Genomic DNA, 21,527 nt, shown 5'->3' with positions numbered 1-21,527 from the left:
TTAGATGGAGCTGGGAGGTCTTAACAGCTTGTCTCAGAAATGATGAGGGCCTGAATTAGCAGAGGAGAATGGGCTAGACATTTCTTAGATTATATGAAATGCTTGGTGTCTAAATAAATTTCAGGAGGGAAAAGCAGAGGGAGGTTCTGAATAAGGATAGAATAAAAGTTCCTTGTCTGACAATACTAGAATGGTAGATTAGATGCCCTAAAATGAATGTTTGGTATCTGTGTGTGTATTTATTTTAGATGCATACTGAACTGGCACAGAAAAAGAAAAAAGAAAAATAAAGAAAAAAACCCTGGTTTAACCAGAAATTATAAACCAAGGGAGAATTAGCTGAACGATAAGGCCAAAGAAGTCAGCGGCATGTAATCTAGAGAAATAAGGAGAAGCAAAGTATGAGAGAGATGTTGAATAGGAAGGGAGGACAAGAAGGCCTAAATATGCCAGGGATTCGAATAGAAGAGGGCATTTTCTAATAATGTTCATTAATAGAATTTTGTTGAGGAGTAATTTCCTGGCATATTTTGCCACTGCATCAATGCAACTAGGTGGATAGGAAATTTTAGGAAAGCATCATCTGTTATTCGCTTTTTCCTCATCATTGAGGTAAGCTGTTATTTCTTCAAATTTTGAGTCATGTTCTATACATAATTCCTGAAATAAAGTATTTATAGGATACCAGATAAAGAATTCCTTAGGAAGCCAAAATATTTGACATCTATAAAAGTAAACTTCCTAACTCAAAGAATTTCCTGTAATGTGGAATTTTATCTACATTTTTTATGTTGCTAAATGCCTTTGAGACTGATTTAATTGTAGAGGCTTTAGCTCACACCTCTCTCATTTAGCTTTTTTTTTTTTTTTTTTTTTAACCGTCTATTCATCCCTTGTTTTCCTGCTAGGGCCTATTCTTCCCATTGCCACTGCTCTTACCCCACTTTTTATGGTTCTAAAGGGACTGCCATGGTCTCCAGTGATGGATATGAGGCTCAAGTCCAGCTATTCTGACTTTTCTGGGATTTTATATGTGGGGACAGAGCTGCACTTTCTCTGGTTGTCTTGCCCAGAAGGTCGTGGGACTGGGGCCAAGTTCCCTGACTGCTTAAGTGAATGATGTTCTTTAGCAAAAGATTGTGGGAAAGAAGGGGAGAAAAAGAAATCAAAAGTGAAAATCCTCACCATTTTGTTCCTTTACTCTTTCTCTTTCTAAATGGAAGGATCTGAGGGAAACCTATTAACCTATTTAATATTTTTTGAGTTGTAGTCCTCTGTAGACTTTAACAATAGAATAGGTAATCTTGACTGGCATAATACATCATCTTGGTAGAGAAAACATTCTTCTCTTTTAATATGAAGATATCCCTAGTTTGATTAATATCTTCAACAGCCTTTATAACTTAATATAACTTAATATAAATGCTACTTTCATCCTAATGGCTGAAATAGGAGCCCTATCTGTTTATGTGTAATAGAATTTATTTCATAAGCTTGTTGAGAGGATTAAGTTGGATAATCCATGTGTGTTTCTGCCTCATCTTTCAGCACTTTTTGAACACTGAGGTGCTAACATAGTCTTTCTGTCTATACAATATAGAACTCTTTCAATTAATCCTCATAACAACCTTATCAGAAAAATACTGTTGCCACAAGGGACTTCTGGACATTCAGGGAAGTTAAGCAACTTGTTCAAAGCCACCCAGCTAGATCTCAAACCCAATTTGTCTGTCTCCAGAGTGAGGTGTTGGGCATTTTTGGCACCACTGGTTCCATTTGATCATCACAGGAGCCCTGTAGGGTGGTGGTATCCTGAAACCGAAGTTGAGAGTTTAAGAAAGTTGCTCGCAGAGGAATATGTGGTGATTAGGTTTAAACCAAGACGTTCTGACCCCAGAGGCTGCCTTCTTTCTAACATTGCCCAATTTTACATCCAATGTAAACTTTATTGAATGGAGGGCGTAAATGAAACAACTTTCTCCAGCATCCTAGTTTCATGCCCAGAAATCTGCTGTCTTAAAGATTTACCCACAGAATTAAAAAGATCTACTTTTTAAAAAATATTTTATTTTATTTTTCAGTGTTCTAAAATTCATTGTTTATGCATCACACACAGTGCTCCTTGCACTTCATGCCCTCCATAGTACCCACGACCAGGCACACCTTACTCCCTACCCTCTCCCCTCTAAAACCCTCAGTTTCTCAGAGTCCACAGTCTCTTATGATTTGTCTCCACCTCTGATTTCCCCGCACTCATTTCTCCTCTCCATCTCCCAGTGTCTTTCATGTTACTCCTTATGCTCCACAAGTAAGTGAAACCATATCATAATTGACTCTCTCTGCTTGGCTTACTTCACTCAGCATAATCTCTTCCAGTCCCGTTCATGTTGATAAAAAAGTTGGGTAGTCATCCTTTCTGATGGAGGTGTAATACTCCATTGTATATATGGACCATATCTTCTTTATCCATTCATCTGTTGAAGGGCATCTTGGTTCTTTCCAAAGTTTGGCAATTGTGGCCATCGCTGCTGTGAACATTGGGGTTTAGATGGTCCTTCTGTCACTCCATCTGTATCTTTGGGGTAAATACCCAGAAGTGCAATTGCAGGGTCTTAGGGTAGCTCTGTTTTTAATTTCTTAAGGAATTTCCACACAGTTTTCCAAAGTGGCTGCACCAACTTGCATTCCCACCAATACTTGTTATTTACTGTCTTGTTAATTTTGGCCATTTAAACTGGTGTTAAGGTGGTATCTCAATATGTTTTTGATTTGAATCTCCCTGATTGCTAATGATGATGAACATTTTTTCATGTGTCTGTTAGTCAGTTGTATATCTTCTTTGGAGAAGTGTCTGTTCAGGTCTTCTGCCCATTTTTTGACATGATTATCTGTTTTGTGTGCGTTGAGTTTGAAGAGTGCTTTATAGATCTTGGATATCAGCCCTTTGTCTATAGTGTCATTTGCGAATATCTTCTCCCATTCCGTGGGTTGCCTCTTTGTTTTGTTGATTGTTCCCTTTGCTGTGCAGAAGGTTTTTATCTTGATGAAGTCCCAGAAGTTCATTTTCACTTTTGTTTCCTTTGCCTTTGGAGGCATATCTTGAAAGAAGTTGCTGTGGCTGATGTCGAAGAGGCTATTACCTATGTTCTCCTCTAGGATTTTATAGATTCCTTCCTCATGTTGAGGTCTTTTATCCATTTTGAGTTTATCTTTGTGTATGGTGTAAGAGAATAGTTGAGTTTCATTCTTCTACACATAGCTGTCCAATTTTCCAGGCACCATTTATTGAAGAGACTTTTTTTTCACTGTATATTTTTTCTTGCTTTGTCGAAGATTATTTGACCATAGAGTTGAGTATGCACATCTGGGCTCTCTACTCTGTTGCACTGGCCTATGTGTCTGTTTTTGTGCCAGTACCATGCTATCTTGGTGATCACAGCTTTGTAGTAAAGCTTGAAATCAGGCAGCGTGATGCCCCCAGTTTTATTTTTCTTTTTCAACATTTCCTTAACAATGCAAGGTCTCTTCTGGTTCCATACAAATTTTAGGATTGTTTGTTCCATCTCTTTGACTGATGCCAGTGGAATTTTGATCGGGATGGCATTGGAAGTATAGATGGCACTAGGCAGTATAAACATTTTAACAATGTTTATTCTTTCGATCCATGAGTATGGAATGCTCTTTCATTTTTTGGTGTCTTCTTTAATTTCTTTCATGAGTGTTCTGTAGTTTTTCCAAGGACAGATCCTTTACCTCTTTGGTTAGGTTTATTTTCAGGTATCTTATGGTTCTTGGTACTATAGTAAATGGAATCGATTCTATTTTTTCATTGTTAGTGTATAAGAAAGCAATTGATTTCTGTACATTGATTTTGTATCCTGCCACATTACTGAATTGCTGTATGAGTTCCAGTAGTTTGGGGGTGGAGCCTTTTGGGTTTTCCATATAAAGTATCATGTCATCTGCAAAGAGAGAGAGTTTGACTACTTCTTTGCCAATTTGAATACCTTTTATTTCTTTTTGTTGTCTGATTGCTATTGCTAGGACTTCTAGTACTTTGTTGAACAACAGTGGCGAGAGTGGATATCCTTGTCATGTTCCTGATCTCCAAGGGCAGGCTGTCAGCTTTTCCCCATTGAGGATGATATTCACTGTGGGTTTTTCATAGATAGATTTTATGAAGTTGAGAATGTTCCCTCTATTCCTATACTTTGAATAGTTTTAATTAGGAATGGATGCTGTATCTTGTCAGATGCCTTTTTCTGCATCAATTGAGAGGACCATGTGGTTCTTCTCTATTCTCTTACTCGTTTGTTCTATCACATTGATTGATTTGCGAATGTTGAACCACCCTTGCATCCCAGGGATAAATCTCACCTGATCATGGTGGATAATCTTTTTAATGTACTGTTGGATCCTATTAGCTAGTATCTTGTTGAGAATCTTGGCATTCATATTCATCAGGGATTTGGTCTGAAATTCCCCTTTTTGTTGAGGTCTTTGCCTGGTTTGGGGATCAGGGTAATGCTGGCTTCATATAAAGAGTCTGAAAGTTTTCCTTCTGTTTCTATTTTTTGAAACAGCTTCAGGAGAGTAGGTATTATTTCTTCTTTGAATGTTTGGTAGAATTCTCCAGGGAATCCGTCAGGTCCTGGGCTCTTGTTTTTTGGGGGGTTTTGATCACTGCTTCAATCACGTTACTAGAAATTGGTCTATTCAGGTTGTCAGTTTCTTCCTGATTCAGTAGTGGAAGGTTTCTAGGAATGTATCCATTTCATGTAGGTTGTTGAACTTACTGGCATATAACTGTTGATAATAATTTCTGATGATTGTTTCTATTTCCTTGGTGTTAGTCATGATCTCTCCCTTTTCATTCTTAATTTTATTAATATGGGTCCTTTCTCTTTTCTTTCGGATTAATTTGGCCAAAGGATCTACTTTTTAATTGAATGGAAATCTGTGCTATCGGTAGCCATGCTTTGAGGCTGTAAAGATCTTACAGTGTGTGTAGTTCAAGGTTTGAATATACACTGCATTAATTTCTCCATTGACATGGGATTAATTTGCTTCTCTGAAGGTTATGAAAACTATATATGTCACAAATCCAGTGTGGTTATGGATGGGGCTTGTGCTTCATGCATTCATTAAGGGACCTAGTTCTGTGTTCCCAGCTAGAGCAATGTCTCTTCCTGCAGTTTGAGGAGAGGGAGTGAAACCATTTGGTGAAGGCATAGCAGTTGTCCTTGTCACTACTCTTCTTGACCTCCCTGATTCCCTCTTTTTGGGGCCTGGTCCCTAGTCTGTTCTGTATGTTCAAACATCTGTGCTGTGGTGACTCCCCGTGTGTCTGGTCTACAACAGAGAGAAGTGATTTCTTTTCGTTCAGCCAGTAACTTTAATGAACTGTAAAGATGAAAGTAAAAATAGGTAATACATTCTTTATGCAGCAATTTTCTTGAATTTTGTTTCTACTTATTTTGAATATACAATAAATAAATGTAGAACTTGTATCTTCTAAATTTGGAAGGAAAATATTTCTGTATTATTCTAATTTTTGATAGGTATATGCGATCAGACTTTCAAAAAGTGGCTGCTGTATATTTAGAAAAGACCGATCTAGAAGAGCAATGTAAACAGTGTCAGAAATGTGCAAAACAGTTATGATTCAAAAAGAAAATGAGTCAGTATGACATTATCAGATATAGGCATCTTATGGAGAAGTTTTGCTTTTATCTCTTTTGAGCTTTTTGGCTTTATTTAATTGAAATTGATTTATGATATCAGTGATAACGAAGGAAATACGGCTTTCATCTATGGTTGTTCTAGTGGGGAGAAAAAAAGACTAAAAGCCTTCTGCTGCTTCATTTCCAGGATTCAGATGACCCTTTCAAGCAAAAATAGGTCATAATGGTATCGAAGGGCTTTTCTTTTCTTCTTTTTTTTTTCTTTCTTTAGCAAATACATTGATTATATACGAAGTCATATATTTTGAAGAGAAGAAAATTCTTTTAAGTAGCTTCTGAGTGGTAGAAGACTTTAAAAATGTTTTTTTTCCAGTAACACTGTATTCAAAAGAGTATTTTTGCCTTTTAAATTTGTTTTGGTTGGCATCATGAAGAGGATTATCTTTTTTTTTTTTTTTTTTTTAAAGATTTTATTTATTTATTTGACAGAGATCACAAGCAGGCAGAGAGGCAGGCAGAGAGAGAGAGGAGGAAGCAGGCTCCCTGCTGAGCAGAGAGCCCGATGCGGGGCTCGATCCCAGGACCCTGGGATCATGACCCGAGCCGAAGGCAGCGGCTTAACCCACTGAGCCACCCAGGCACCCCGAGGATTATCTTGATGTAGGCAACTACATTTAATACTAGTTACACTCAATGACAAGAATTGAATCATGCGAGAGAATTCAGTTCTTTGTGATATTTTTGAATTAGTTTTTAAATTGAAATTAACACTTTTACAGAAGTTAAAAAGTCAAGTAATATATCTTAGGACAAAAAATAGAAGTTTCTTACCTCAGCCTTCACAAAATCTGTGCTTATTTCCCATAGGTGATTCTTTTCAACTCTTTCAGTACTTTTTTCTCATAATTTATCTTATTTGTAAAGAATGTGCTTATACTGCTTTTTAACATTTTAGGGATTATGATTTTTAATTTCCTACTAGAATTTAGCTATTTTATGTGCCCTTCTTTTTTCCAGCATGTGCCATTCCTTCCTCTCAACATATTCACACTTCTCTCAGTATCTTCTTGGATTTAGTGTAATTTTTGGTCAGATCATTAATGTTCACATTACTATGATCATCATATTGATATAATTTACAGCAGAACAAAAAAAGAAAAATAAGGGCATTTTATTGCCTCCTTGATATATAACTCTTGTCTTCTCTGGACCAGATAATGTTTTCTCTCTTTTTTTCATTTGCTTAATTTAAGCTCATGTTCCTATTACCAGTAAAGTTCCTAATTTCCTCAATATAACCCATTTTCATTAAGTTTGGACACATTAGGTGCCTAATCAGGTTCTTTGTTTTTCCTGTAGGCATCTTTTCTGCCCTGGGGTAATCCAATAAACTCTGGGTTCAGAATGTGGATTCTTGAACCAGATTACCTGAATTTGAAGTGTTGGCTCTACTCCCAGCCTAGCTGACTGACTTGGCACACCACTTGGTTTTCAGTCTTTCCTATCTGCTAACTGAAACTCCTAAAAAGTGCTAAAGAGAAGAAAAAAGGAGCTCACAAATCCATTCCCCAACTACTGTTGGCCTTTTATTATACATACTGCCAGACTTTTATCTGTACTTTTTGTTTTTTAAAAAGATTTTATTTATTTATTTATTTGTCAGAGAGAGAGAGAGAGAGAGAGAGAGAGCGCGCGCACAGGCAGACAGAGTGGCAGGCAGAGACAGAGAGAGAGGCAGGCTCCCTGCCGAGCAAGGAGCCCGATGAGGGACTCGATCCCAGGACCTGATCTGAGCCGAAGGCAGCCGCTTAACCAACTGAGCCACACAGGTGTCCCTTTTATCTGTACTTCTGAACAGATATTATTACTGTCAATTTATTTCAGTATTTGCTTATTTGATTACAAGTGAATTTTTATATTTCATGTTTTTTATTTCATATTTTTTCTTTATGACTTAGTCATGTGGACTTCTATCTTAACCATGTGGAGTAGCATTGATTTTATTTTATTTTTTAAGATCATTTATTTATTAGAGAAAGAGAGCATAAGTGGGGGGAAGAAGTACAGAGGGAGGGGGAGAAGCAGAAGCAGACTCCTCACTGAGTGGGGAGCCCAGCACGGGGCTTAATCCCAGGACCCTGAGATCATGACCTGAAGATAAATGCTTAACCAACTGAGCCACCCAGACACCTAGACACCATCCAGACACCTCTGGAATAGCATTTTTTTTTTTTTTAACATTTTAAAATTTATTTATTTGACAGAGAGAGAGAGAGAGAGATAGCACAGCAAGCAGAGTAGCAGGCAGAAGGAGAGGGAGAAACAGGCTGTCGGCTGAGTAGGCAGCCCAATACTGAGCTTGATCCCAGGACCCTGGGATCATGACCTGAGCCGAAAGTAGTCACTTAACCAACTGAGCCACCCAGAGGCCCCTGGAATAGCATTTATTATAAACCCAAAACAAACAGGGCATGCAGCTAATAGATTATTATCCTATTTCCGTGATAAAAAGGCCTGATCTAGTAAGTAGAAAAAAGAATCAAAAGCTTTTTAATAGACTTGAAGTACAAAATTAACCTTTAAATTTGTTTGTATATCTTCTGTGATTGCCTTGATAAACTGAAATTTTCATGAGATAGGGCCCAGTGAAACTTTATTATACTCTTGGCATATTCTTTATATTATTGACATTCACTTTCAGACTAATTTTGGATATTGGACAGACGTCTGTTTTTGATCATTGGCCAAATCCAACTGGATGCATTGTCATTGACTAAGCTTAAGCTACATGATAGACTGATTTACTTAGTGTTTTTAAGAAAATTCATTGTCATTAATCATATGTACTTTTGTATAAGTTCAAGTATCATAGAGCTACATAGAACAGAAAGTGAAAGTTCCTTTTCCTTACTCCCAACTCTTTTTCTCAGATCTTTTTGTATGCATGTATATTTGCATGCATGCGTGAGCGTATGGAACACATTTACATATAAACAGTTATATAAGATCATACTATAGACATGGTTCTTTTTTTTAAGGCTTTATTTATTTATTTGAGAGAGAGAGACAGAGAGAACACAAATGGGGGAGGGAGAGGCGGAGGGAGAAACAGACTCCCCACGGAGCTGGGAGCTGACGTGGGCCTCAGTCCTGGTCCTGGAGATCATGACCCAAGCCGAAGGCAGATGCTCAACCACCTGAGCTACCCAAGCGCCCCTCATTCTATAGACATCATTCTCTAACTTACTTTGCAAATCTTTTCCCATGCATTTGCATCTATTCAAATCTGTGAATCTATAGAACATATATAAACATACAATAATAAGAACATATTATAACTATTCTGTAATTTTCTTTACTTACAATTTATTTTGGATGTGTTGCAGTGTATTCATTTTCAGTGATTTAGCAGATTTTTAGTTCATAAATTATGGCACATGCAGAAGAATTTCATGCTTTCTCCTATTATGGAACTTTTAGTTGTTCGTAAATTCTTATTCCAAACAATGTTGAGGTAAACATATATATGTTGTATACACACACACACATATGTGGAAGGAGAAAATTACAAGCCTATGTTCTTTATTGTTTAAACTATAATACCTATGTTTAATTCCATCCTTGTTTTTCATAAGCCTCAGATATTCATTGATTAAGCTCTGAAAATAAATGATTGAAGCCAGAATCTGCATGTGTCTAAATAGCAGTGGAAAAACTAGAAGGATAAGGTATATTGACACAGGTACTGTGGGGAGACAAGACTTACAATTTAGCTGTTTATAGCCTGAAAGATTAGAATGGAAGTTGGAAATGTTTGTAAGAGATTTAACTTGAGAATACTAAAGATAAAAGTATTGCATTTCTCTTGTCTCATGTGTCAGACTTTTGCTCATTCTTGTGTTTTTTTTTTTCCCTGTATTTTGTCATCATGAAAAGTGTTGGTTTGTTACAAGTCCATGTTGCAACAACTGGATCTCAATAGTTTTACCTTCTTGGAAATGTCACCATAGTATCTGTGCCCATACATTAGACGTCATTGAAAGCAGCATATAACCTATTATTTCTAAATTATATATAGTTTTAAGGTCTTTAAGTAGACAGAAAATATTAGAGCATTTTATTTCTGTTTTTTGTGTCTTCACTCTAATGATTCTTTTTTCCTGGAAAATGGTTATCTCCATCCACTCAAACTTTTATGTCTACAAGTAAATTGTGTAGATGTTACCATTAGGTTTGACACATTTGTTTTTAGGGTTATTATTAGATATTTAGGGGTTTTTTTTGCCATTAAGATTGGGGATATTTCTATTACATGTTTCTAATAGGTTTTTATTACTGGTATATAAAAAAACTATTGATTTTTGTATGTTGATACTGCCTTGAGAATACCCAATTCTCAAATAATATTTTAGTTACTTTTAGTTACTTTAGTGTTTTAAACTTTCTGGGTGAAAAATCTTATCTTCTATAGCTAATGATAGGTATAGCTCTTTTTTCCCCAATAATTGATAAGACATATATTGTTGTTTTTGTTATTATTATAAGGGCGTCTCCTCCTTTCTTAACCAGGGCTTTGGTCAGTACTCTTCATCATACTAAAGAAATCTCTCTCTTTTTTTAACTTAAAGGCCCCTTCCTCCTGTTTCTCCCAAGGTGTTGCATTTTATCAAGTTCTTTCTAGGTATCTTATGAGATGTTTACATGGTTTTTCTTCTTTCATCTTTTTTTTTTTTTTTTTTTTAAAGATTTTATTTATTTATTTGTCAGAGAGAGAGCGAGCGAGAGCGAGCACAGGCAGACAGAGTGGAAGGCAGAGTCAGAGGGAGAAGCAGGCTCCCTGCGGAGCAAGGAGCCTGATGTGGGACTCGATCCCAGGACGCTGGGATCATGACCTGAGCCAAAGGCAGCTGCTTAACCAACTGAGCCACCCAGGCGTCCCTCTTCTTTCATCTTTTGATGAGGTGTATTTCATTAATCTATTTTCTGATGTCTCAATCCTTGTATTCCTGGGATAAATTCTACTGTATCATGATGTATCCTACATCATGATAAATTCTACATGTATCATGTATCATGCATTATTCTTTTAGCATATTGCTGGATTCAATCAAATATTTTTTCAAAAGACCTTTGTATTCATATGTAAAATTGGACCATGGTTTTTTTCTACATGTATGAACACAAGCATGTAGTCATATCAAATTTGACTATAGTTCCCCTGCCTTCAGAATCAGAAACTGTGTCTGGTTTCAGGATCAGGGTTGTTCTAGTCCTGTAGAATTAACTGGCGTGCTTTCTTTTTCTGTGCTCCAGACTGGACTGAATAACTAAAACTTATCTGTTCTATAAGGTTTAATATAATTTGCTCATAAAGCTTTCTGGTTCTTGTGACTTTGAGGACACATCTTTGATTTTCTTTTTAGTATCTTTTATCATTGTTAGACTACTACTTTTTTTTTTTTTTAGGATTTTTTATTTATTTACTTGAGAAAAAGAGAGAGAGCATGAGATGGGTGAGGGGCAGAGGGAGTCGCAGACTCCCCAATGAGCAGGGAGCCCAATGTGGGGCTCGATCCCAGGACTCTGAGATCATGGCCTGAGCAGAAGGCAGACGCTTAACTGACTGAGCCACCCAGGCACCCCTAGACTACTACTTATTCTTGAATAAATGTTGGTCATTTATATCTTTGTATAATACATTTTTTTCTCTGGATTTTCAAATTTAGTAGTATTAAACTTTTCTTTCCTTGTATCATTTGATTAAATATATTAATACATGTAAACCATTTATAATACTGCTTGAATGATAACTAATGCTTAATAAATGTTAGTAGTGGATTAAAGGATGTTTCTGCATTATTTTAAAAATCTCCAATGGATTTATTTTAATATTAACACCCTTAAGCATAAATCTAAATTACATGAGCCATGAGCACAACTCAAGTTGTTCAAATTCAGGAGTGAGAGAAAGGTAAATATTTCATAGAGCTTTAGTAAGAGAGATCAGCCAGCATTCAGCCAGTTTCAGGAACAGTTGGTCCAAAATGATTTTGTGAAGAGGGAATCATTGATCTTGTGGTTTAGAATCTTTTGGTTGGGCAATTCACATTTAGTAAGAAGGTGAGAAGAAACAGTTGCTGGGTCTATGGTCATATGAAGGCCACCACTCTAGGACATGCTTAATCTTCAGGGGCTCTTACAGATTATTTAGGATTATTTACAACCTACCCTAGTATATTTGGGTGTCCACTGTATCATGTTAGGTCAAGCCAGAGTCTCCTACTTTTGATTACAGGCAGTTCCTAATGTGTTTCCCAAAATGTGTGAAAGTGTACAAAGGCTAATGCTTAAAAGTCAGAGATTGACTTACATATGATAAACAGTGTCCTTTATGAAGAAAGTTAAAACAGAAAATTTCCAATTAAACCTCCCCTTGTAGACCCAGTTGTCAATGACCTAGTATATAGATAGTCATATTAACACCGCCAAATTTGATCTGTTGATTAACAGATGGGGTGTTTTTAGCTGATAGTTTCATAGTTGATCTAAAGAATTTCAAATTTGAAATAAAAGGCACACAAAAGGCTCTTTCAGAGTTTTCATCTTCAATGTATGCAAGTGTGTGTTGAGCAAAAATTAAAGATCTATAAATTCTCTACTTACAGGTTAGATAGGTAGTAAATACAAAATTTTTAAGACCATTAGGGTTATATTTAGTAATTTTCACATAGTTTTACTCTTCACAAATAGAAATAAAGTGGTCAGGTTTATAAAAATTACAGCTGGGAAAATTTTCTCAGTAACTTGAAATTATTTATTCATCTTATCAATACTCTTAGCATTCCTCAGTATTATTGTTGAATTTGTGGATTCTACTAATTTATCCTTTTTTATCTCAAGCTCCAGGTATAGCTTGGGGTTATGAAATGATTATTTATTTAATATTTTATTAAATAAATGGTATTTTATTTAAACCACTAGACTACAAGTCATAATTTCTGGCTATATAAATATGCCTGGAGTCCTTCATAATTTTTAAATCCCTTCATATCAAATTATGGATATGTATGTGGAGATTTTAAAGAATATTTGCTTTATGAAATATAAAGCCTATTTATTGTCTAAAAAATTAATTTGAGAAAATGGGAGTGAGTTGCTGGAGGTCAATGAGGAATCTAGATTTAATACTTTGGTTGGTCTGTAGGAAAATAGCAATTATTTATTCTAAAGATTATGTGTGCCACATGTTTAAATATTAAAAACAGAGTGTTGCCTTTTTAAAAATATACAATTGGTTGCTCTTGATTTTTAAGGCATATGGTGAGGATCAACCTTGAGGGATGTTCATACTTGATATTGCTACTGAAATCCACTTTGGGCAGATTTCTATACAGTATAACATGGTGATTGTGAGTTACCACTCCCTGTCTTATAACTTCACTGAGGTATTTCATGTCTCTCTGCCTCAGTTTCTTTATCTGTAGAACTGGAATCTAATATCATTTGTATTGAGCTGTGGGGATGAAATGAGGTGATACATAAAAAGGCTCCAAACAGCATCAGGTACAGGATGGGCTCCAAACATTAGCTTTTTTGATTATTAACATATTGGGATTCCCTTTATTTCTCGTCAAAGGTGACCTTTTCTTCTCTTAAATGCTCCTTGTAATGTAAATCTGTGCTCTGTTTGTCCATTGCCTCTCATCCTCACACTTGCCCTTCTGTGTTTTCCTTTGTAATGCTGGGATTGAAAATAAGAAAAGTGCATTTTCTTGATCTTCTGCCTTATTTCCAACTAGTTTCTGTCAACAGAGAGCACTTTGGAATGGTTTAGAAGGTGGGATGAAGGAGGAAGAAAGGAGCCGTTGTGGGACTGTGGCGGTAGTGGCGCAGCCGGTGCTCCGGCTGCCATTGTTCTGAGGCATTGGTGATACGGGGCCTTTGGTGGATTCTGGCCTGCTCTGTGGCAGCTCATGGTGATTCCAGCACCATAAGTGGCTCCTGTGGATGACTGAGAGTAGCCCGGGGCTATTGGCTGCTCCCTGGCATCCAGGTTACATTATGTTTCCATGCAACTTGGCCCTTCCAGTATCTTTGTAACAGATCTCCTGAATTCAATTCTTCTAGAGAAGTTTCTGTTTTCCTGATTGGATTCTGATTCCTGAAGCCAACAGCTGTTGTTCAGTGTTAGATAATGCAGTGATGAATTTTACAGTATGACACACATCACCTCGTTTCCCTGTGCCATTCTTAGTTTCTTTTGCCGATGTGCCCCGTGCCAAATTTGCCTTTTTCTGTTTACTCTCTGCATGTAGGAATTTGGTGCAGAGCAGCTAATGCTTGGTGTCTAGTAGGAATTGTAGCTCCTCATGGGTCATATTGTATTTATGGAAACGGAGGGACTTAAGGTATCAAAAATAAAATGCAGAAAATAATCTGTAATAATACTTTAATGTTTATAAGTCATCTACCCAGTTTAAGGTACCATATTTTATTGGTTCTGAGATTTCCATCACCTCTCAAATTTTAACATCTCTGAAATTAGAATATGGCTTAAAAACAATGTCATCTTGCAACCATCGTATCCAGTGGCCAGTAATTGCTGTTACCTACTCAGGTACAAATATCAAAGTCATCCATCAGCAGCCATGCCTACATGAAATAGATTAAAAAAAAAAAAGAATAGCTTTAGATCCGTAGCTTAGATTAAATTCCACAGATGTTAGAGAACTATTCTTTAACAATGAGGTTCCAAAATGGTTGTGATGGGTAGAAGGTCAGGCAAAGTGAAGAATCATAATTTAACAGTCTTTGGAAGCATGAATCAGAAATAGGCTGTTTCTAAATACTGAGCTAGCTTGAGAGCCCAGCACCAATCTTATAATTCTCCTATGGATTCATTGATAAAGTGCTGCTTCACTGATGTGCTTGCTGACACAGAAATGCTCTTCTGTGGAGAAACATGGATACTGATGATTATAAGTCAAAAGCCGAATGAGAAGAATTAGTTTCTAAAGGTCAAAGAGTTTTAGGAATAGCTTAACCAATTCATTTTGCTTGTATTTTGTTACATCTTTAGAATATAAGGGTGATATATAATAAAACCCATGCCTGATTAAGCCTGAACTTCTTTCTTTTGATAAAAAAATAATTGTAAACAGTGTAAAATTCTCAACACTTCCAGTTTAATGAGCAGTTTTCTCATTCCTGGTGGTTCATAAAATGATGGTATATCTTACAGTTCACAATGAATTAACGTTTTCATTTTCTGTCTTGACATAATTCTTTTTGTAGGTTGGTTTTTTTTTCCCCTTTCAACTCTCCCTGTGCTGGTAGAGAATTACTTTAAAATAGTGCCATTAAATTCAGCATTCAATTATTTTCTTTGTCATTTTGCTGCTTACCATGTTAGAGTCTATTTATATGAATGAAGTTCACTCATATATAGCTCCTTGCTATTGAAAATGCATTGGAAAACATTTACTAAAGAAATTATAATATATTAAACATGAATGAGGGACAGCTGCTAGTAAAATTGCATATGGGAGAACTTTTATTAAATATTAAATGCTGCATACTGAAAGAGTACAGGGAAAAATACTAAGTCATTGCAAAAATTGAACAAGTTACATTACAAAGTGGTTAAATTTTAGTGTATAAATTAAGGATACTGATGCATATTATGCAATATTGTCAGCCTCAAAGCTTTTTTGTTACCTTAAATGAGATAGGGAAATGTAATGAGGTTAATTTTGAAGTTGTGTAAGGAATGTGTTGGTTGCTTGATCATACCGTTGCTTTTGTGTTATGTTTGCAAATTAGTCTGAAAAGGAGCCTGATTTGTCTCATTACACACATAAAAAATTAGGAATGTGGGATTTTCAAATGAATTAATTACCAAGAAAAGAATTAGAGTGCATTTTTTTAATTTTATTTTTTTAAAGATTTTATTTATTTATTTGACAGAGATCACAAGGAGGCAGAGAGAGAGAGGAGGAAGCAGGCTCCCTGCTCAGCAGAGAGCCCGACGCAGGGCTCGATCCCATGTCCCTGGGATCATGACCTGAGCTGAAGGCAGAGGCTTTAACCCACTGAGCCACCCAGGTGCCCCAGAATTAGAGTGCATTTGAGTTGAAATGGGTCCAGGCCTTCCCATCTAATATTGTTTGTCACTATGTTCTCAATGTCACCATTCAGTTTAAAATAATATAGATGTTACTTTTCAGTGGCATTTTAGCAATAAGAAAACATGACCTTCTAAAACAATAACACCAATGATTGTAAGGTTTCAAATGTTTTTGTATCTCCGTGTGACGAGTCTCCTGGTTACATGCAAGATACTTGCTGATTCTGACTTGAATGTTGTGTTTATATTTAGACAGTGTGATGGTTACTGGTTTTTATTTAGTGGTGAAGAGATTCCAGCAAAAAACTGACAGGCATGCACAGATAATGAATTTATGTCTTCCCATCTTTATGTCTCTGTATCGTCAGAACTTTGGTTAAGTTCACCCAGGTACATGAAGTTAATGTACACAATACTAAATGTGGTTGTACTTCTTTTGCAACTGGATAGCTTATTAGTAAACTCATTTTCTATTTGTACTGATATTTCAAAAGACAGAGATTGTTTCACGAGGCAGTATGAACCTACAGTGCCTCTATCATGCCTCATAGTTAGCTCAGTTTCCCATACTTGGTGTTTAGTGACATTCATAATTTTGCATACTTGCCCATCAGATTACACTGTATTTTCTCAGAATCCATGGAGACTTACTAAGATGGGTCAACCTCCTTTTAAAAAATTTAATGTTAATATTTTGCTAAACTTTGCATTTTGAAATAAGTTTAAATGGAAATGTTGCAAAAAGAGTACAAAGAATTTTTATGTATTCCCCATTTATCTTCTGTAGGTGTTAATCTCATGAATAACTCTACTAATAATGATCAAACCCAGGAAATTACCAGTGAGCCAATACTGTTAACTCCTCCAGACACCTAATCCAAATTTCATCAGTAGTCCTACTAAGGTCGTCTTTCTGGATCAGGATCCAATCCAGAGTCTCCATTTACTGTTGTCTTCTTAGTCTCCTTGATTTTGGGACAGACTGTTCCTTTGTCTTTTTCATCTGTCACGATCTGTAACTATTCGTTGATGCTGTCCACACATGCTCCCTGTAATCACCATGGCTTAGATAATATGAAAAGCTTAGCACTTAATTATTCTTTATTGAAAGGTAATTTTATCTTTTCATTAGATAATAATATTATAACAACTATTATAATGACAGCTTATATAGACAAATAATATGGTTAACAGTATATTGATTTGGTCTTGCTAATATAAGTGGTTAATCTTTAAATTTTCAGTAATTTGAAGTGAAGAGGTGAGGGGGAAATTGGATACAACTGTGTTTGGGGAATAATTTAAAAGTAATAACTAGAAGAAATTGTACTTATTTTTCTTGTTCATATAGTTTCTCATCTCTAACATCAGTACCAAAACAAATTATTGGTGTAGAAGTGAAAATTATCAAAGTATGACCATAACTGGTAGCCTCATCTGAAAGATTATTTGGAAAATAACAATTGTAATATAGAGAGATTGGTTGGTGGCTAAAAAACAGGAGTTTTATACAGGAGTAAGAATAAATGTCCCTAGAATGAAAACTTTCTTTGTAGTTTTAATGACTTTATCCTTGAATTAATTCAAATATAGAATTGTCCTCTTCCTAAGAACTGAAAGGATATCCACAGTGTGATTAACTTAATATGTCCTTGTTCTGTCCCTAGATGTGGCAGACAGACAGACAGATGCTGCTTTCCATAGTTCACAGATGGGATGCTAGGGAAGAAAAGTAATACATTGCTTTGTCAGAGATCACCAAATTAGTCAGATGCAGAGACAGGGCTGGGAATTGGGTTTTTGGGTGAGTGGATTTGCCCACTCTCCTTCATTAGACTGTAAATTCTGACAAATGAGATATACTTGCTCAAGTATGAAGATTTCCAATATTGTTAGTAACCAGGCAGCATGAAGTAACATTTTAGAAATATACTCTATTTTTTTTAAGAAGAACATTTATCTTTTATCACTGCATCGTGTATAATGCAATATGAATAAAGCCCACCAACTTTCGCAATTGTGAGGAAACTCGCATTACTGTAGATTAGTGCCAGGGCAGAGAAATGACCCTATTATCTCGGTAATGGTAATATTGTGCCTCACAGGGAAACTTGCATCATTAAGGGTGAGTTATTATTTTCTTGCAGACTCTTTCTACATGTGTTATTAATATATGAAGCCAGAAAGAATTGAAAAGGTTTTTCTAGGGACTTGGGTATGTAACTTAAAGCTTTCACCCTTCCCTGAAACAGCACATCGATGTGTGTTGACTCGTTTGCAGATGCGCACACACACGTCACACCTCCATTTCTTTGTATATATTTTTCTTTCTACGTGGCATACCCTCTTCATTTCCTTGTTAGCTCTAAGACCCTTCTCAGTTGTGGCCTCCCTGGTGGTGATCTTCCTCGATCCTTACAACTATGTTGGTGCTTCCCTCTGTTTTCCTAGAGTGGTTTATTCCCACTATTGTATCACGTTTTTGTTTGCCGATCATGTCTGTCTATCCTTCTAACTCCCAGTTGAGTGTGTGCTTGTCAAAGACAGGGGCTGCCCCTTTCAGTTTCATATTCGTGTCTTGTATGATGTCTGCGTATATTGGGTAGGCAGTAACTATTAAATGAATAAAGGTGTATTGTCCATAGCATATACATTTGGCCACTGTTTTATTTTAAAAATGTGTTCAATCAAACAAATGACAAAATGAGAAGGAAAAAGGAAGGAGGAAGGATGGAAAATAAAAACGGGGCCAGGAATGAACTCCTTAATGCCATGAGCCTGTAAGTGCACATGTAATATGAATATAAGTGCATCTACAGTAACATGAATATAAGTGCATCTACAAGGGACACATATATGTGGAACTTAAAAAATATGTTTAAAAAATCCGATCTGATATTTGAGCCCAAAATTGCATCTTTTAAATTTTGGTCTTAGGAAGATTTCTTAATTTTTCCGGATGACACATTTTTGTCAATATATGTCCAATGCTCAAGGGCTTGTCTGGAATGCTCATTAGTGCTGAGACTGGGATGTAATCAGCATTTGGTGAAATGGAGCGGTCTCAGTTGGTCCCACTGCTACGAAAACAGGAATCTGTAATAGGACTGTATAGGGGCTCTTCGGTTCCTGAAATTTTCTGTTATTACTTCTCTTACCTGTGCTCTTTCAAAAAGCACATAGTCATGGGGTAGGAATGCAGGAATTCTCATTCGAAATAATAACCGTCTCTTGGAGTAAGTATCTTTTAAATTAGTGTAACTAAAGTACCTGTGAATTATGGCTTGCCCTCTGGGTGACCTGTTTGCCAAGTTCAAATAAACAAACATATTCTCATTCGTCTGCTCTCAGGGATTAAATTTATGCAAATCTAGTAGATTTTTTTTTTTTTTGGGAGGGGGGTGTTTTTAATAAGAGACTCTTCTTGAATCTAATTCTCTACACGATCTTGTTGATGGAGAACAACACTTTGTTTGCCATGTTGTTCCTTAATTAAGTGTTAAAGTAATGAGGTCTTATTATTCTGGGTAATTTATTTAATACAATGAAGCAGTTAGTCACTCACTGGCAGCTTTTCAAAGGAAGTGGGCCAGGATGCTAACCCATTTCTTTTGGTGTGCCAGCCATTAGAACTGTGTGTTCCAGGGATTTGCTAATCACTTGGCAGCTGATTTAAAAGGCGGGAAAGACAGGATTCTTGAACGACAACGATTGACTCACTGACAAGACAGGGTGTGCTGGCTTCAAGGCTTGTCTGTTGGCATGCAGATCTTGCTGCCAGAGGAAAGAAGACTTGATGATGGCAAAGAGCTTATGTGCTGCCTTTCCCATGTTTGTTGGATATCATGAGCATCGTTGTTGACCATGGCTTTGGTTTAGCAACTGAGAACTGCTATGTAGAATGTACTACTCCAGTTGAATGTTTGTCTCCCTGTTTGTGTGTCCCTTTGTCTGCCTGTGTATCTGTTGGTTCATCTGTCCATCAAATACTAGATTTAAGCTGTCCATGAATGGGCTGGAATTAACCTCTGAAAACACTGTTTAGAACTGAGGGTGGCAGACTTTTTCTGTAAAGGAACAGGTAGTAGAATTTTAGCCTGTAGACCATGCTGTCTTTTGTCAACTCCTCAGCTCTGCTGTTGTAGGGCAAAAACAGCCTTAGATGATATGTAAATGAATGGCTGTGTTCCAGTAAGATACTGTTTACAAAAATTGACCTACCCACTGGTTTAGATAGAAGTATCGGGCTCAACGTAGTTTACTTGTTATACAAAAACTTTAAAAAATGCTTTTAATGCTTATGAGTTTTCTAAAGCAGCTTATGCCTCAGGTTTGTTAATTAGCTTGTCATCTGCTTTGAGTGGTTGGGTAGATTTTAGTGTATTATTTAAACATATCTGTGATCTAAAAAATATTCATTTCTGTCTCTGGGGTGGTTATAGAAATGCTGTTGGATTGGAAATAAAAAACGAGAAATAGAATTTTCCTCATCACTGATAACAGTGCTATTAAATTTGATAGATTATACTTACAAATGATTTTAAAAACTATGTTTTTTGACATGAAAACATGACCAAAATATATTGCCAAGTGAAAAAAGGAGAGATGATAAGAAGACCTTTAGATCAGGGTGATTATATATGTGGAAAAAAAGATTCACCTATGTTTATGAATGTGCATACTTCAATATTATGAACATCTGAAAAGACACTGAATTAGTTGGGGGTCTTAATTTTCAAGCAGAACTCCAACTCTGGCCCATATAAGCAGAAAGATGTATTGAAGGAGTGAACAGCTCAGAAATCTTCGGTGTGCCTAAGAACTGAGCTTAGAAGCCGTATGTCTAGAAGCAGTACCCAGAATTCTACTGTGTAACTGGTTTTGCAAAGATGCCCCAGCAGCTAACAGTGCCATGGAACTAGAGTTTGAATGGTTGCCACCACTGAGCGTGAAAGCCGAATCAGCCTCCATTCTTACCAGTACTCTAGGATGGATCCTGGATCGCTGCTGCTCTTGGCCTGGGTGTGTCAGATCAGCAGAGCCCACATTTTGTGCCATCACTGCAATGAAGCCTGGAAAAGTGCAGATGGGGTCCTTACTTCTTTTGTGGACCAAGGGCCCTGCCTCATCATATGGGGCATTTCCCTAATTTAGGAAGAGGATTAAGAAGCCCGGATAACACAAAGCATGAAAGCTGTCCCCTGCAGACGCGCAGGAAGTTGTTGGTATTGAGGACTCTGGGCAGTGGAGTTCAGACAACTCACTAGGGCACAGATGGGACCTTTTAGTTTGTCCTTCTTTGCTCATCGAATTAAAAAAAAAAAAAAATTCAAAAATTAAAAAAAAAGCCCCATGCAACAATGATAAAAGATTATAGAGAAAGTTAACAAAAGGGATTGTTTTCTTCCCCCCAACCACTTCTATTACTTCTCCCCACCGCTATTAATTACTGTATGACTAGTCTCAGGTGGGAATTTAAGAAGGCTTCTCAGCATAATGCAGCAATTCCATCAACTTCTTACTCAATTTCATTTAAAAATTCACCTTATGATTTCCCCTGGAATTCAGTCTTTCTATTGCATGTACTTGATTGGGCAAAAATAATCATGAAGTAGTCTTACCAGTGGCTTATTCTTCCTTGGTCTAATGGAACTGATCTAGTGAATCTTCTTGAGGTCAAAAGGATTCAGCTTTGAAATTTACGGTGGTGTCAGCTG

General features: G+C 36.6%; 1 protein-coding gene across 1 annotated transcript in view; it reads left to right on the top strand.

The window, feature by feature from the left end:
* Nucleotides 1-21,527, top strand: part of BCKDHB (branched chain keto acid dehydrogenase E1 subunit beta) — a 218,089-nt gene that overhangs the window by 50,239 nt on the left and 146,323 nt on the right. The window lies entirely within an intron of this gene.

Source organism: Mustela lutreola, chromosome 6, assembly GCF_030435805.1.
Source record: "Mustela lutreola isolate mMusLut2 chromosome 6, mMusLut2.pri, whole genome shotgun sequence".
Taxonomy (NCBI): domain Eukaryota; kingdom Metazoa; phylum Chordata; class Mammalia; order Carnivora; family Mustelidae; genus Mustela; species Mustela lutreola.
Note: the sequence above shows the minus strand (reverse complement) of the source record. Positions and strands in the feature narration are given on the sequence as shown.